Consider the following 15,048-nt stretch of genomic DNA (forward strand, 5'->3'; position numbering starts at 1 on the left):
TTTCTGCATTACGATATCCAGAAAAGGTGTAAAAGTTATTTCTAGAACAAAATCTTTTGAGAGATCGTTTGCTCTCCTCAAGAATCCATCGCACGCCGGGGGAGAAAATAAACGTTACCACTTACCAGTTACACCACAAAGTCAACTTAGCCAGGCAGGGTTATCTATCCATTTGATTAACATGCAACGCTGTTCTTTCCTTCTATAATGAATCATTCTACAAACTTTTCAATACAATCACCACGATAGCATAATTCCTCCTTCCATCCTGACCCGCTGGTAGGAAAAAGCAACAGTCAGTTCTGCCGAAGCGCTGGAAGCGCCCAAAAGAAGATTGAATAAGTCGGTGAAGGTGCAGGAGGGCATAGAGACACAGGACACCCCACCGATGGCTTCTTATTTTGCAGCCATTCTCATCTTTCCGTCCCCCTTTCTACTGCACGCCTGCTCGGAAAAGTGGCCACAAATTCACCACCAACTCACATCCTACGCGCAACAAAAAAAAACGGATGGCAACGCGAATCGGGCAGATTGGAACGGTGCTGGTGATACTGATTATGCTGCCCATGTACTTCGCGGGTGGTTGTGCCACAGGACGCCGTCAAGTGCTCCTCTCGCCTCCACCATTACCGTCGCTGGGATGGGGCAAACTTCCCGGAACACGAGTGCGCGCTGCGGGAAATTGCTCTTTGCCACGGTGGAATTTATTCGCCGCTACACGCGAAGCTGAACTGGAGTAAGCCGAAAGGAGCGGCGCTTCAGGAGCATATTTTGTTCTCGTGCGCTAAAAGTACGCCCTTCAGCCTGACCCGTTTGCTGACGTTCCATCATACAGCAGAAAACCCCATCAAGAACCGTGCCCCCGTGCGTTACGCGAGCTGCTCCTGTAACACCATCATCGTTCGGTTGACATTAGTCGATGTTTCCGCATCCGGCTGCTTGACTTTTCCCGCTGTTGGTTGTTTTGTGGATTGCGCTCCTCGTGTTTCTCTCCTTCCCAGAGGGACACGCTCCCAACCTTTGCTTTCGCTTCCGCTCGCAAATCGGTTTTTATTTATTATATCTTCTAATAATCGAGTGGAATGTTGCTTATTGAGTGGGAGATGGCACACAAACAAGTGTAGAAAGACTTCAGAGCGTGAGAGATAGATAGATAGATAGAAAGATAGAAAATGTATACCACAGTGTGGAGTGGAAACGAACATACAACGCGGAAGCGACGCTAAGCCTCGCCTCGGTGCGACTTACTGACTTGGCCGCGGGCGAAGGCGCCTTCGCACACCGAAATTGATGAGATTGAGTGAAGAGTGAGAAGATTAAATTTGGCTGCCGGGGGTACCACCGTGGCAGGTGATGAAAAGTGAGGGACGAAAACAGAGAGCATAGAGTTTGAAGGACCAAAGCATGCACAGGAAGAAGGGTTTTGATAAACTGTTAGTGATTAGTAAGGGGAAGCAAAATTTATTCAATCTGTCGTAGATTGTGCAAAGTTTTGCAAGAGATACCTCACGGGCAAAAGGGCTGGCTAGGAAGTGGAAGTGTGGCGTTGTTGAGCAGAGAAGATAAGGGAATTCTTTAAATGGGAATAAAAAAAAAACAAAAATCCCCCAGGAAAGAAAGGCCCTTCCGAGACAAATGGTTGCTAATTTTCTTTGAATTGTTGTTTCACCGGGCAAGGCAAATTCTGCGATCAGCTTTCGGTGTTGTTAGAAACTCTCGGGGTGCTAAGCGGAACTAATTTGCTTTGCCTCGGGACGACCGGGCGGGCGGGCAGAAATAAATTATGCTGCAGCAATTTAAAACAGATCTTTTTTTTTTGAGTTCATGTTCATGTTCCAGCGGCCGTTGATGGAATGCGCGCTGAAGCTATTGATTCACGCAGCGCGCACAAAATGCGAGTGTTGCTGCGATCGGAAATCATTTTCCACAAATTATGCACTCCACGCGCAACTCGACGACAGGAAGCGAAGGCAAGCTGGGATGAAAGGGGGGATAAAATTGTGACAGCCGGCAGATTTCGGCTGCAGATTGTCCTTCCGTTTCTTAAGCTTCGCACTTTTCGGCTGGCGTGTCTTGTTTTCCGGTTTCGCTGCGCTGCGTGCCTTGCATGCTGATGTTTACGGTTTAAGGGGGAGACAAAACATACCGAAAGCCCCCTCGGGGTTGCAGTGTCGTCCTTGGCCGCTGCTGCTACTTATCGTTGCCACTGACAATGCGCCGAAATAAAGGACACAATGGGGGAAAGGCCGTGGCTGTGAGGGAAAATGTCAAGAGTGTGGTAAATTCTTTAGCTGGGTGCCGGGTTGTTTCGAATGTGATGATACTTGACTTTGACGAACAGGGAAAAAATGAATAGAATTTCGAGCCAAATTATCTAATGAAGGGTGCGAAAAGACAGTTTCGATTAGAAATGGTCGATAAAAAGGACAATCGTTCACAGGTGTCGTGGAGGTGTGTATCGCTGTTCTGTAATTCATTTTAACATTTAAAAGTGTTCCAAAAGCGACCTATTTTGCGACGATGTTTGTTATATTTGATATCACCCTTCAGCACGTCCGGCTAGACAAGAAGCCTAACACGACCAGCAACAAACGCCACACCATCGACAAGAGCCTACCGACATTGTACCTTCCTAAACGCTTTCCATTCTCGTTGCCGCTCGCTTGTGAATCGGCTCCTTTTTTCTTCTTCCTGCACCAGATTTGTTTGCATCTGTCTGTACGTTTGTGTGTGTGTCTCCCTCTCTATGGGTTTGTTGTTGGTGGTGTGTTTTTGTTTCCGAAATTCACTACATACCGACTGGTTTCGACCAGGGTTGAGCCAGTCACAATGCGCTTCTACGTGGAAAAACGTACGCTTCGTAGTACCTTTGCCGCCCTACACACGCTAGCGTATTTGTGGTTGTAGGGGTGAGGAGCAGGTAGGATGAGTGAAGTGGGTTTTTGGAGCTTCTGACGGAAGGATTCAATAGCAGTGAGCTTGTGGAGAGGAGTGGAAGGGACCTTTTGCCATTTGCATCGTAGCCGTGGTCGTAGCCGTAACCGTGTTGCTCCACCATCGCAAAAGCTTCAGTTGCATACAGAGCAGTTCGGTACGGATGGAAGCGACTGTGTGTGTGTGTGAAGGTTTGTCTGTAGTTTTCTTTTTTTTGATGCAATGGGGTGGGGTTGAGTAAGTAAAGGACGACACATGGTTTATTATTGAAAAGCGTTGAAGCACACTGGGTGCAGCTAGTTGGGTTTAAATAAAGTTGTTATTTTGAGTTGAAGTTTTGAAAGCAATTTTTCTATATTTATAATAAGGTTTGATAGATCAAATTCTATCAAATGAGTTAAAATAAATCCGATACACGTCAGTTACTCCTTATCCAATAATCTACCCAAAAGCACTTCCACCAGTTTGAGCTTTTATTCCTTTACCATGAAGTTCTCTCTCTCTCTCTCCGGTTAATAATTCGAATTAAATTCCACTAAACCTTCCCATAATTTTAGACACTTTTCGTAAAATCCAACAAAAAAAAAAAAGAATTTGCCCCATCAATTCCGAACGAAACGCTCAGTCCCACCGTGCACGTTCGGATACACAGCTTTCATCCGAAAGTACCATCCAGCATTCACTGTCTCTGCTCTCTCTCTCACTCTTTCTCTCTCGCTTCGTCTCTCTCGCTCCGTCTCTCTCTCTCCATACACTCTTCTTGTAGGGACAGTTTTTCCATGTCACGTATAGAGCCGTATCATTGGTATCAGGGCGTCCCTATCCCTCCATCCGCCCTTCCCGCCCCCTAAAAGTGCCTAAAGCTTTGCCCAAGCGAACGACCAACACCGAAACGAAACGTTCACATTGTTCGGTGGCTGGTTTGGTTTTGGAGAGGAAAGCCAAGGGAAAATCATTCCCAAAAAAACGGACCACTCAAACGGCTGAACTATGTGTGTGTGTTTGTGTGTCTGTGTGCTTTTTTTCGTACACTCTGCTTGTGCTCGTAAGCGTTGAAATGGATGGGAACTGCGTCCGGGGATGGGCGAAGTTTTAAAATTATTCAAACAAAAATTGTTCGCCTTTCGCAAAGCTCGGTTAAAGAGAGAGTGATAGACAGAGAGAGAGAAACAGTGAGAGCGTCGGTAGGGGGTAGAGAGTCCCAGGACGTGCTGGTGGTTTTCCGAATCCGGTTCTACTGTGTTATGTTTTTCCCCGTTCCGTGGAACAGAAGCTGCGGGAGATGGGGAAGAGAGAGAGTGAGACACAGCTTGGTTGCTGTTGTCTCATTTCGGCTACTTCATTGTTGAAATTGCAACGCTGTACAGCACAAAGCTTCGTTCTGAACTTCGTCCTTTGGCCGGGTGGTGGGGAACGGATGGAACGGTAGCAGCAGCAGCAGCAGTCAGGTTGCCGTAGGTGGTTAGTCTAGTCGGTCGTAGTCATCGCTGTGTTTCACCTTTCATGTCCCAACCCTTGGCTTCGTTTTCGCTCTCGTCCGTTCCAGCGCCTCGCCAAGTATCGCTCTTTTGCGTGTAATCGGGTTTTCGGGAGAGGCATGAGAAAGGTGGTGGTGGTGGTAGAAATGAAAAGTTTTGCATGATATGATAATGTGTGGCGCTTTTACGGTGCTTGGTAGAGCTTTTGGAGTTGTTGTTTAGTTTCCCTCTTTCGCATACGCGCACGTGTGTGTGTGTGTGTGTTGATTTTGAATATCCGGTGAGTGCTGGAGACGGGAAGGGAGGTTAATGGAGGAGGACAGTTCGGAGGTTGATTGTTAAGTTGCGAACGGTGAGAATGAGAAGGCTTTTAAATGAGGGCGAGTGTGAGAGAGAGAGAGAGAGAGAATTTAAGGGAAAATGGAGAAAAAGAAAATCAAGCTTGCCCGTTCAGTGCAATGGAGCAGCCTGGTACTTGACGAAGGGTCTCACTGATAGGAGGATGCGTATCGCCCTTTTTGTTGTTGTTGGTTGCTTGATGAAAACGGGTCGAACTGGAGTGAGTGTGAGCACCGAGTAAAAGCTCTTTCTCCGTCACACTCACAGTGGGGAAACACTTTTGTTACCATCCTGTCACCTAAAAGGGCGCTCAGCGTTTGTGGCCTCCCTGTCCGTCCGACCGTGCACACACTCGGTCTGTGTGTGCCGTTATTTTGAGGTAAAGAGCAGCGCTGTGTGACGCTGTGTGAGTGTGTTCACTGGCACAATGTGAAGGACTCTCGCATGTTGGCAAGCGGGTGGGTTTAAGCCTCCACCAGAAACGAGCGGTTCAATTCCTCGGGAGGTGGTGGAGTCGGGCGCCAAAGGGTTCAAGCAAGAGCACGAGCAGCAGCAAACATATGCATATATGTGCTTAGTGAATATTCGATGGAAACATTCTATTGGGCTTATGTCGTACCGTACTGGGCTGCCCGAGAACCACCGTCGAGTGAAGCTGATGGGCTCGAGCTAACGCTCCCGAGAGAATGGGTTTCGGGACCGAGAGGGGGGGCACAAAAAGCGTTTGCCGTGTTTGTTTATTTATTTGTGTATGATTTAGGCGGATTTTGTTATTGGAATTAATAAACAGAAGCGCGTGGCAATCTCGACCCGCGATGAGACAGACGCTGCTGCTGCTGCTGTTGCTGCTGTTGTGGGGAAGTTTTGTTTGAATTTTTAATGTGTGAGTGTCACCTTTTTTAGATATGAAGGCATTTCTTTTACTGATTTGGTCAGTTTCATTTTTTTTTTGTTTCTTTTGTTATGTATGACTTTTTCTTCTGTTGTTGTGTTGTTTTCTTTTTCTTTTATATTAAAAATCTTCCTTTCATGTTTTAATTACTAATTTTTACTGATTCCTAGAGTTGTATTAAGTTATTTTGACTTTTTCTTTATACATCACATGATTATCCTTAATCCTCTTCCGTATTCTTACCGTTTCTATCATTATAACACAAAGCGCGTTGAACATTGTTTCTGCTATTGCTTCTACAATGAAGTGAAACACCTCCCCTTACCTTTCTTGCACCCTTTCACCTTTGTTGCCCCAGTCCCAGTGCCGTATTACTACCACCGGATGTAGCTCACCGTATGTCTCTCGTCTGCTTTCGAAGCTCGATTTATTATTTTCCCTCGCTCTCCCACATTCCCCAGCACCATTGCAACCGCTCCTCACGATCACAGCGGCTACCGTACACTTACATACACTGCACGGTAAGTTTCATTTCCCTCCTTTTCCTTACCATCCCTTGCTTTGCTTTGCTGGTTGGTGGTTTGGCTGACAATCCCAACGCGAGAAGCGTTCCACAAGCAGGACGAACTTTCAGACGAACCTGGCGCTACAACATCCGAACACCGAGGCGAGCGCTGTGTCTGGGAGTATTGGAACTGTTTGCCTTCCATGCGCTTCTCCCATTCGACTGCCAGAACTTTCGCTTCAGCCGTAGGCGGTGGGTAGGTTAGGGCGAACCCTTTCACTGCACACCCCCTTCCTGCACGCCCGGTTTGAAGCGGCATTCATCTTTAACCTGCTTAGCCGGTCACGTTGCCTGCAGGATGCAAAGTGCATCCAGATTGGAATTCGAGCCGGAGCTGGGAGAGCTGTTGCATTCGCCGTGGGGTTGATTTACCGGCGGGGGTAAACCGGGGTGAAACGTCCCGAGAGCTTCCGTTCAACGACATGAAGACATGTGTGAAAGGGAATGGGGGTTGGATGGTTGTAGTACCGTGTGCTTGTGTGCGCCAAAAGGAGCAGTAAACGATGCAGTGGCTTTATTTTCAGTGTGGCCAGTGTAGTACCTTTTTTTTTTTGCGTTAGAAACGTTCCTTTGCTGCTGCTGCATTCGTGTTGCACATAGTAGCTCCAGACTGCTTTGTCTGCACTGTTTGCACTGGTGGTGGACACGGTCAAAGTTTCAGACTTTGCATCGTTTCGCCGTGGTTTGCTTGGTGGAAAGCTTTAAAACATTTAGCGAACTGCAGGGCATTATCGGGAAGAAAGCGTTTTTATTTGAAGTAATTTTAATTGATTTTGACTTTACATACATTTGTCTTATAAAGTAAACCAATAAAGTAACAAGCTTAGACCTGTTTTAAGAGTAATTTATTTGTAAATAAGAATCATGGTCAGCATTTGTTCGCAAATGATTCCACAGTGTGATGTGCTTTTGTACCGTTTTTCCATCGATTTGATTTCTAGCTTTTTGTCGCTCCTTCTCTCTCTTCCCCTCTCTCTATCTCTCTCTCTCAATCTTTTATATGTTTGTGTATGCTATATCGTAGGTAGAAGTTTGGAAGCCCTTAAAAAAACAGACGATAATGTGTTGCACTTGCTGCACGGTGTCTGTGCATGTCTGTGCGCGAGATAGAAGCCATTGTTTGTCTGGATCGACCCAAACCCTTTGCAATCGTTAAGCCATACCATGTAGAGTGTGCATTGCTCGGAGTTGTGTAGGTGAAAATTGAAATTGATTCCCTAAATGCGATTTTGGGGAAGTTGAAATTGAGCGATAAGTAACGAAGAGTTTGAGTACTGCCCACAAATTGAATCTACCTTTAAATGAGGAGTTATTTAAATTATTTCACATCGTATCGAAAAGGCGCTTAAAGGCTACGTTTTCAAACCATCACAATTCTTCCACGTATTAATTACTGACATCAGTCGCAGGCTCATTTGATGTGTGCCATGCTCACTCGAAACGAGACGCAAACAAGCTTCAAAACGCCGTCCAAACATCAAACGAAAGAGCGTCCCAAGAAGCAACAGCCGCAGATATGCAACACGCGTGGAGTATCGAGAAAAAGCCAAGCCAAAGCCATGTGTGCCCTGAACCACTCCACTCCACAGGGACGGACGGGGCTAAAAGATAACGAAGAAAAACGAGGTTAATAATGGTGTGCGGAGGAAATTAGCGAAGGTGATAAAGAAAGCAGGACAGAAACAAAAAAAACACGACCGCATCTGCGACTGTTATGCTTTGCAAAAGATGAAGCATAAATAAATAATCGATAGCGGACCACCCAGCAAGCAACTCGGTTCGCCCGGTTGTGATGAGCTGTGTCGTCTGATGGGAATTCGATGGCCAGCGATACGGGAGCTGGTAGTCAGCCCATCATCCGTGTTTTTTTTCGTCAATTTAATGCACGGACGGGCAAGAAAGAGGGACGTGTAGCCCAAAGTTCGAAGACCAAATTTCGACCTCTTTCGGTGATGAGTTGGTAGCGGCGGGGTGAGTTCAGGGTTTGTGGACGCTTTGGAAGTTTGTCTTGTAGTCGATCAAAATTGCATGTTGAATCACGATGGGGAAAGTTGAAACCGAGCGAGTGTTTTTTTTTGCAAGAAGTGTGTAACCGTGGAAGCTGTCGCTTGACGGTGGCCTGACCTTTCGTATTGATCTCTGTGCTGTTGCAAAAGGGGGTTTCTTGGAATGTGCTACAGAAGGATTGGTTACTTGAACTGAGCGTTTAGATTAAATTGAGCAGGATTATGAGTGTCAAAAGGTGAGATTTTGTAGAGAGATTCTTGCAGAATTCTTGGGATATACCTAAGCAGAAAAGAGCACATTAAGAACCTCATAGATGAGAAAAAGGGCCAATCTTAAGAGTGTTTCTAATAATGTTATCGTTATTCAAGAGGTTCAACTAACTCCAAAACATAAAGATTGCTCTACAAAGAGGCCCAAAGCGTCTGCTAAATAGGGTCACAAACGGCATTGCATAAGGGCGAACGAACTAATTCAACAGTGTGGCAATCATACAACTCGGCCCGTGCCCGGCTGTATACACCTCAAAGGGCCAAAGTAGAGCTTTGCGTTTTGTTTGCTCAAAGCTGCAGATGCATTTAGGTGGCGTTTCTAAGTTTCTAAGTCGTTTGCATAGCTGCTGCTTACTTCTGTACAGATTGTTTTTCTCTGCTCTCTCTCTGCACCAGCAATCGACAATGGCCCAATCTGGGGGGAAAACTATTATAAAAGTGTGGACGGTGGCGGCGCCTCCCAGACTGTCATACAGCACGTCAACGAACGCTTGCAACGATGCCTGGAACTTGGTTGTCATCGCTGGGCGTGTTCTGCCTGCTGCTGGTAAAATATAACGATTTCTTTTGCAGTATCTTAGGTGTCTACTTTAACCTTATCCTTCTGCAGTGCTTTGTGTCAGGTGAACCGCGTCCTGATTTCGCCCTCGATAGTACCCTCATCGGGACGGTGCGTGTGGCCGGAGCCATCGATGATACGCAGCTGGTCATAGCCGATATCAATGCGAATCTGTACATCAATCTCAACTCCACCTATCCGGGGCTGTCCGCGCTGCTCAAGCTAACACAGGAAGTAGGAGAAACTGCCTCCCGCCTGCTGTACAATGTGCTTACTCCACTCGAATCGCTTGCGCCCTCGCGAGACTCGCAAGACGTGCAGCTGTTTGACGAAGTGCTCAAAAACATTACCACCCTGCAAAAATTCGTATCAGTGCGACTCGTGGCAATAAGTACCACTATAGAGATGAACCTGAATGGCTTTCTTCCCTCGCAGCTGGAGGACGTGTTTGGGCGTGTCGTGCTTGGGCTGCAGGAGTTGGGCCTGGCGTTGGAGACGCTAAAGAGTGCCGTTACAGCAGTGCTTAGTGGAGGCAGCCAAGGGGAGTGTCCTCCAAAATCCGTCCGACCCAAGCTTGTCTATCGGGTGGTGTACGCCGTCCGTACACTTAGGGCTTACCTGCCCGCGGTGACGTACACACTGACGACCGTGGTCGAGAACATCGCGTTAGCCGATCGGTTCATTGTGCGGCTGTCGGAAGACACGAAGCAAGTACAGGATCCGAACCAGTACGTCGATCTAGTGCGGGCCACTACCGGCATGGTATCCAGGGCAGTAGCTACCAGCATTGCCACAGTAACTGCTGAATACGGGAAGGTATCCGCCAAGCTACCGCAGTTTGCCAACCTTACCACGCTGATGGCATACGGACAGGTGGGCCAACTGATGAACTCATACAACGCCGTGCTGATGCAACTCGGCACCATTGATGCATCGTTCGATGCCTCCCTGGCGGACATTGCGGAGAAACTGCGGCTCGCACTGCAACCGGACGAAAGCACGCCGATGGTAGACAATGCGGAGGTAGTCGCGACACTGGTCACCACCCTAATCTCTAGCAGTCCGTACGGGCGCTTCTGTTTCTACAAATACTCCGAGCTGCTGCTCGGACTGACCGACACCGGACTGCTCGGGGTGGAAGGCTGCATTAGCCGGGAGACGATGCGGCTGCATCAGCTTAGTTACGCACTGCAGGAGCAGGCCAGGCTGCTGCTGTTCGATCTGGAAGATCTGCCCACCGAGCTGGGTGAATGTAATCTGCTGCCAAACGCGAACCGACGTGCGGCGTGTGTTACGACGGTTAGTGAGAGAGAGAGAGAGCGAGTGAGTGCGGGCTGGAGTGGAATATTAATGTCCATTAATGTCTTTGTTTCAGGTGGTTGGTTTTTACACCAGTGTGGCGAAAAGTTTCCAAACCAAATTCAACAACCTGTACAGTACGGGATCGGCGGAAGCGGATGCAAGCAAACATCGTCTGGCGGCGTGCGTGAAGGTGCTACAGTTTAAGCTGGTGGATGGATCCTCGACCGACCTGAACGCTCAGATACGTAAGTGCTCGATGGTGGGTCCAGTGCCAGAGGAATAGCACGCATGATGTGGAATGGTCCTCATTGTTTGAAGATAGCTGTTTAATAAACGTAATAACATCTGAAACTGTACCTTTCTGTGTTGTGGTTGTCTAATATAAGAAGTCAAATGAAGACAAGGCAATCAACAATTCTATCCTAGACATAGTCAAGAGGTTGTTCTGTTTGTCAATCTAAACTTTTTTCGAGCTTGTTGTAGACATTCTCGAATTTCGACAATTTCGAGGCCAATCCAAGGCTTTTTAAATGAAGTGCAATGGGCTGAGAAAGAGTTTGTTGCTCTTCTTCGATCTGAGAGATTGATTTTAGTCAACCACTGTAAAGTTTAAACGGAATTTACAATGTGTCAATTATTTCGCAACATTTGCGAAGACTTTTTTGTGTTCCGTAACCGTTCCGCTCTCCCCGGGGTCAAAACCACACAGTCGCCGACAAAAACAGAGAGAAACAAACGCTGCACCGTATTGTTTACACAAAAACGTTTGGCTTGGAGCCTAACAAGCCAAAACATCCGCTCAAAACAAACAAGAAACCAAACTGAGGTGACAGACAGAGTGTGTGTAATCGAGCCCTCGGCCGTCCATCGGGCATTCGGAGTAATCAATCTTCATTCGAAACGGATTTTTATGTGCGACAGAAAGAACTCCGATCTGCGGATTGGGTTACATTGAGCGGTGTTACTGTGCTCGGGGAGGAAGGGTTTTGGAATGAACCCGAATGCAGCAAACCCAAATGGGTTGAGTCGTAAACGCGTCAAAGCATCTTGACCTTGACCAGTCACTTGACGTGCACCGCGTACAGCGATCGGAAGAATCCAAACAGTCACAGCCTAGAGCGATCCGAGCTTCCGAGTGCGTTTGAATGGCGGTTTTTACTGCGCTTCCTTTCTAGGGGGGACACTTCTGCACCCGAAAGTGGCAATGCTTGTTCGGGTCAGGAAATGTCACTACAGAATGTGGCAAAAGAGAAGGTCAATATGGCTGATATGTTGGTTTAATTGAAGGTTCACTTGCAGATTCTTTCGTTGTTAGTGAAGTGTTTGACCTTAAATAGATGCAGTTTAGTGTCTTTAGAACTGAAGTAGTTGCTCGAATTCCTCCCCGAAAACATTACATTGATTATTTTTCGTCTCAATTTTGCAAACAGACTGAGTCACAAACATGCTTCTAAGAACACATGCTTAAACAGCTGTTACAGTATCTGACGGTAGCATCGCGTCTGCGAAACAGTCTTGATAAGAACGCTTCTCACACAGCTAAAGAATATCGTTCAATAAAGTAAGTGATTGAAAAACTTTTCAAAAATGACAGCGTTTTATTCATTAATAATATTATTATTGATTCAGGTAAGGGTTCTACTTTCAAGTAATGTCACAAATATGGTTCTTACTCATCAAAACATTCATTTAAGCTCTCTCGTGCAGGTCCAGTTCCAAATTTTGGTCTTCCAGTATCAGTCGCCGGCAGTGCACAAGTGATCTCTGCATCCAATCAAACAAGCGCGGTGGTGAAATCCGCCACAAATCACCTCGGTAACGTCTTGCTTGCTTCGAACTACACGAAACATCAAACGGTGTTGGTACAGCTGGCGACGATCGCTAACTTTACCGCGAGCGTCGATCAGTCGATCGCGATGCCTTTACTTGCACTAGTTGAGGCCACATCGGGCAATGTGAGTGATCTATTCAACGTCATTCGCGAAGGGATCGCTACAACACAGAGCTACATAACGCATACACTTCCTGGCGATTTGAAGAAGCTGGAAATTGAGATCGATCACTACGTACCGGATCGATTGAAGGATGGGTTTGGTTGTGTGCAACGAGGGCTAGATAGTTTGAGTGAAGCTTTGAAGTCACTGCAAAATGGTGTCTTAAGTGCAGTTAGGGAAGCAGGGACGAATAGCATGTCGAATGTAGAGCTAAGGAAGTTTGTGAGCTTAAAAGTAGTTAATGACGTAGCGCGCAGCATTAGGGCGATGAGTGTTTGCTTTCCATCGATTGTGGAAACAGTGAACAGTACGATTGACAGGTTGAAAACAGCTGATCAGTTTATTATCGATACGAGCCGGTTGATTGCAAAACTGAACGGCAGATTTAGTCAAAGATTGATGAAACGTGCGGCGAGTTTCAGAAGGGAATTTATTGAAGTAAATAAACGTGTTGTTCCCTAGTTGTAAGCCTTTTTATTTTTTGTTCCAAAATAATTAAATCAACTCAACAACAAGTCAAAATGGAATAAATTAGCTGTAAAATAATACAAAAAAGATTAACTCAGCGTAATTTAACGATGAGCGAAATCGTTCGTGCCACTGGCTGGCTTTCGTGTTTCGACGCGCCCCGGTATCGCGTATCGTTGTCGTGACTTTTCATTACAGCAGAAGCGACTCCGCGCGTCGCGTGTAATTACCAACTCGGCTCATTCACCTATGGCATATGCCATAAACTCTGCTAAAAGCTCACGTGCCCCGCTGGAGCGTTTAACCCCGAGCCGACCTGCAATAACCATGCGTCTCCATCGGACGCGCGACAGGCGTGTGACCTTGAGGCATCAACCTTGAAACGGACACCATCTTGCCTCGGTCTAAGCGGTGCTCCTGTGAAGAAAGCAAACGTGAAATGGGTGAAAGAAACAAAGGAAAACGAACGCGTACAGGGCAACCGAAAAATCGAATGAAATTATCACTTTACACAGGTAACGAGCCGCATGCTGTGCATGCTCACGTGCAGCGCTGACGAGCTAACGGGCGTGTAAATGAGGATGGAAATTTCCTGCCTGTTGAGCAGCAGCAGTCTCCCTCCCACAGACGCGTCCCACCGATTAGCGCTGATGTCGTCGAATTAAAACTAATTGTAGCAATCGAACAGAACGAACGACGCGAACGGGGGGAATGAAAACAACAAAGCCAAGCGCTACTACACACGTGTGGAACGTATTTTTTATTGTTCTTGGATGCGCTTTTGTGTGCAGCTTTTCGCTCATTTATCACCGATGCACTCATGAGCCATGCTTTACTAACCGAGTGCCGTTCTCTATGCCTCTCTTTCTGTTGCTTTGCGTTTACGTTTACGCAGTGAGTGTCGCGCTGCTCCGCGTCGCGGGCTGACTGACACTAATGAGCCGGTGCATCATGACGAAGCCCGCGATATATAGTCGCCCGGTTTCGCGTGCAGCCCATCACTTGAATGGGCCCCGTAAAAATCATCGTGTTTACACCGAATTGTACTCCCGTTCCTATCGTTCCTACTGTTGCCGAGGGCGGGCAGTCTGTGTGCGAGTGCTGATGATGGCCATCAACGCTAGCGACACGTGACCGATGGATCACACATTAGTTAAGAAGCCGGGAGGCAAGAGAGGACGGTCAGTTGCAGTGCGAAGTGATGCATGTGAGAATGGTTCTGTTTTGTTCATTCATTCGGTTGCGATAAAGCTTGAATCAGTCGTGGTTCGACAAATTTAGCTTGGGTTGGGCTAGGTATGACGTTTAAAATTATTTATTATTCTTTTTACTCGTAGTTTTTTAGATGCCACACTTCTTCTTCAACTTTTTACAACGTTTATGGATAGATCAAGAAAAATTATTCAAGATTTTTGAAGAAAATATTCAATAAAAGCGTTTTTATACACCTTTAAGCTTGAATTTCGCCTAAATGTAGGCTATACTCATTACATAAGCGTTGTTTAAGTTGGTAAATAACTCTTTTTGCTGATTGAATGCTAAAACCAGAGAAAATCATTAAATTTATCATAAATCTTTCACTCAAAATAATCATTTTCTACGGTAAGATTGAACCAATAAGATAAAAAGCAATAAAAAAGCACGCAACAATGCTGTTTCTTCAAATACGACAGTAAATTTTCATTCAACTTGGAGTCAGTCGCCCATATTTCATCATGATCAGATGATCTCACCAGCAGACACCGCCCAGATTATGAAATCGCATCAAACACGAGTACCACAGAAGCCGCATTCGCCAATCCCGACCGATTTGCTGCTGCGTTCTGTGCGCGTTAATCAATGTCACGTCATGTTGAGTTAAAATCATGCCTGACTGGTTTGTCGCTTCTGCCTGCGCAGGGGGAGGAGGAAGGGAAGAAGCTTTCCCGGCTGTGTCCGGATGAGCGGTGGCGCACAAAGCAACACCCATCCCATCCCTCCAGCAACGTGTTGCATAGGCAGTTGGTGAGATGACGTTTATTAGGTTATGGCATCGCCGGTGTATCGTATCGCGCTACGGCGACTACAGTCAGTCAGTCAGTCAGTCAGTTTGCGCTTGCTCACCTGTCAGCGGAACAATTGCACGTGGCGCCTTAAAGGGATGCGTTCATTCATGCGTCAACCAGCTGTTCTACCTGCTTCCTGCTTTGTTGATCGGGTCCAGAATGGGAAGCAAATTGTACGACAGTTAAAGAGTTTCAA

This window comes from Anopheles coluzzii, chromosome 2 (assembly GCF_943734685.1).
Source record: "Anopheles coluzzii chromosome 2, AcolN3, whole genome shotgun sequence".
Lineage (NCBI taxonomy): Eukaryota > Metazoa > Arthropoda > Insecta > Diptera > Culicidae > Anopheles > Anopheles coluzzii.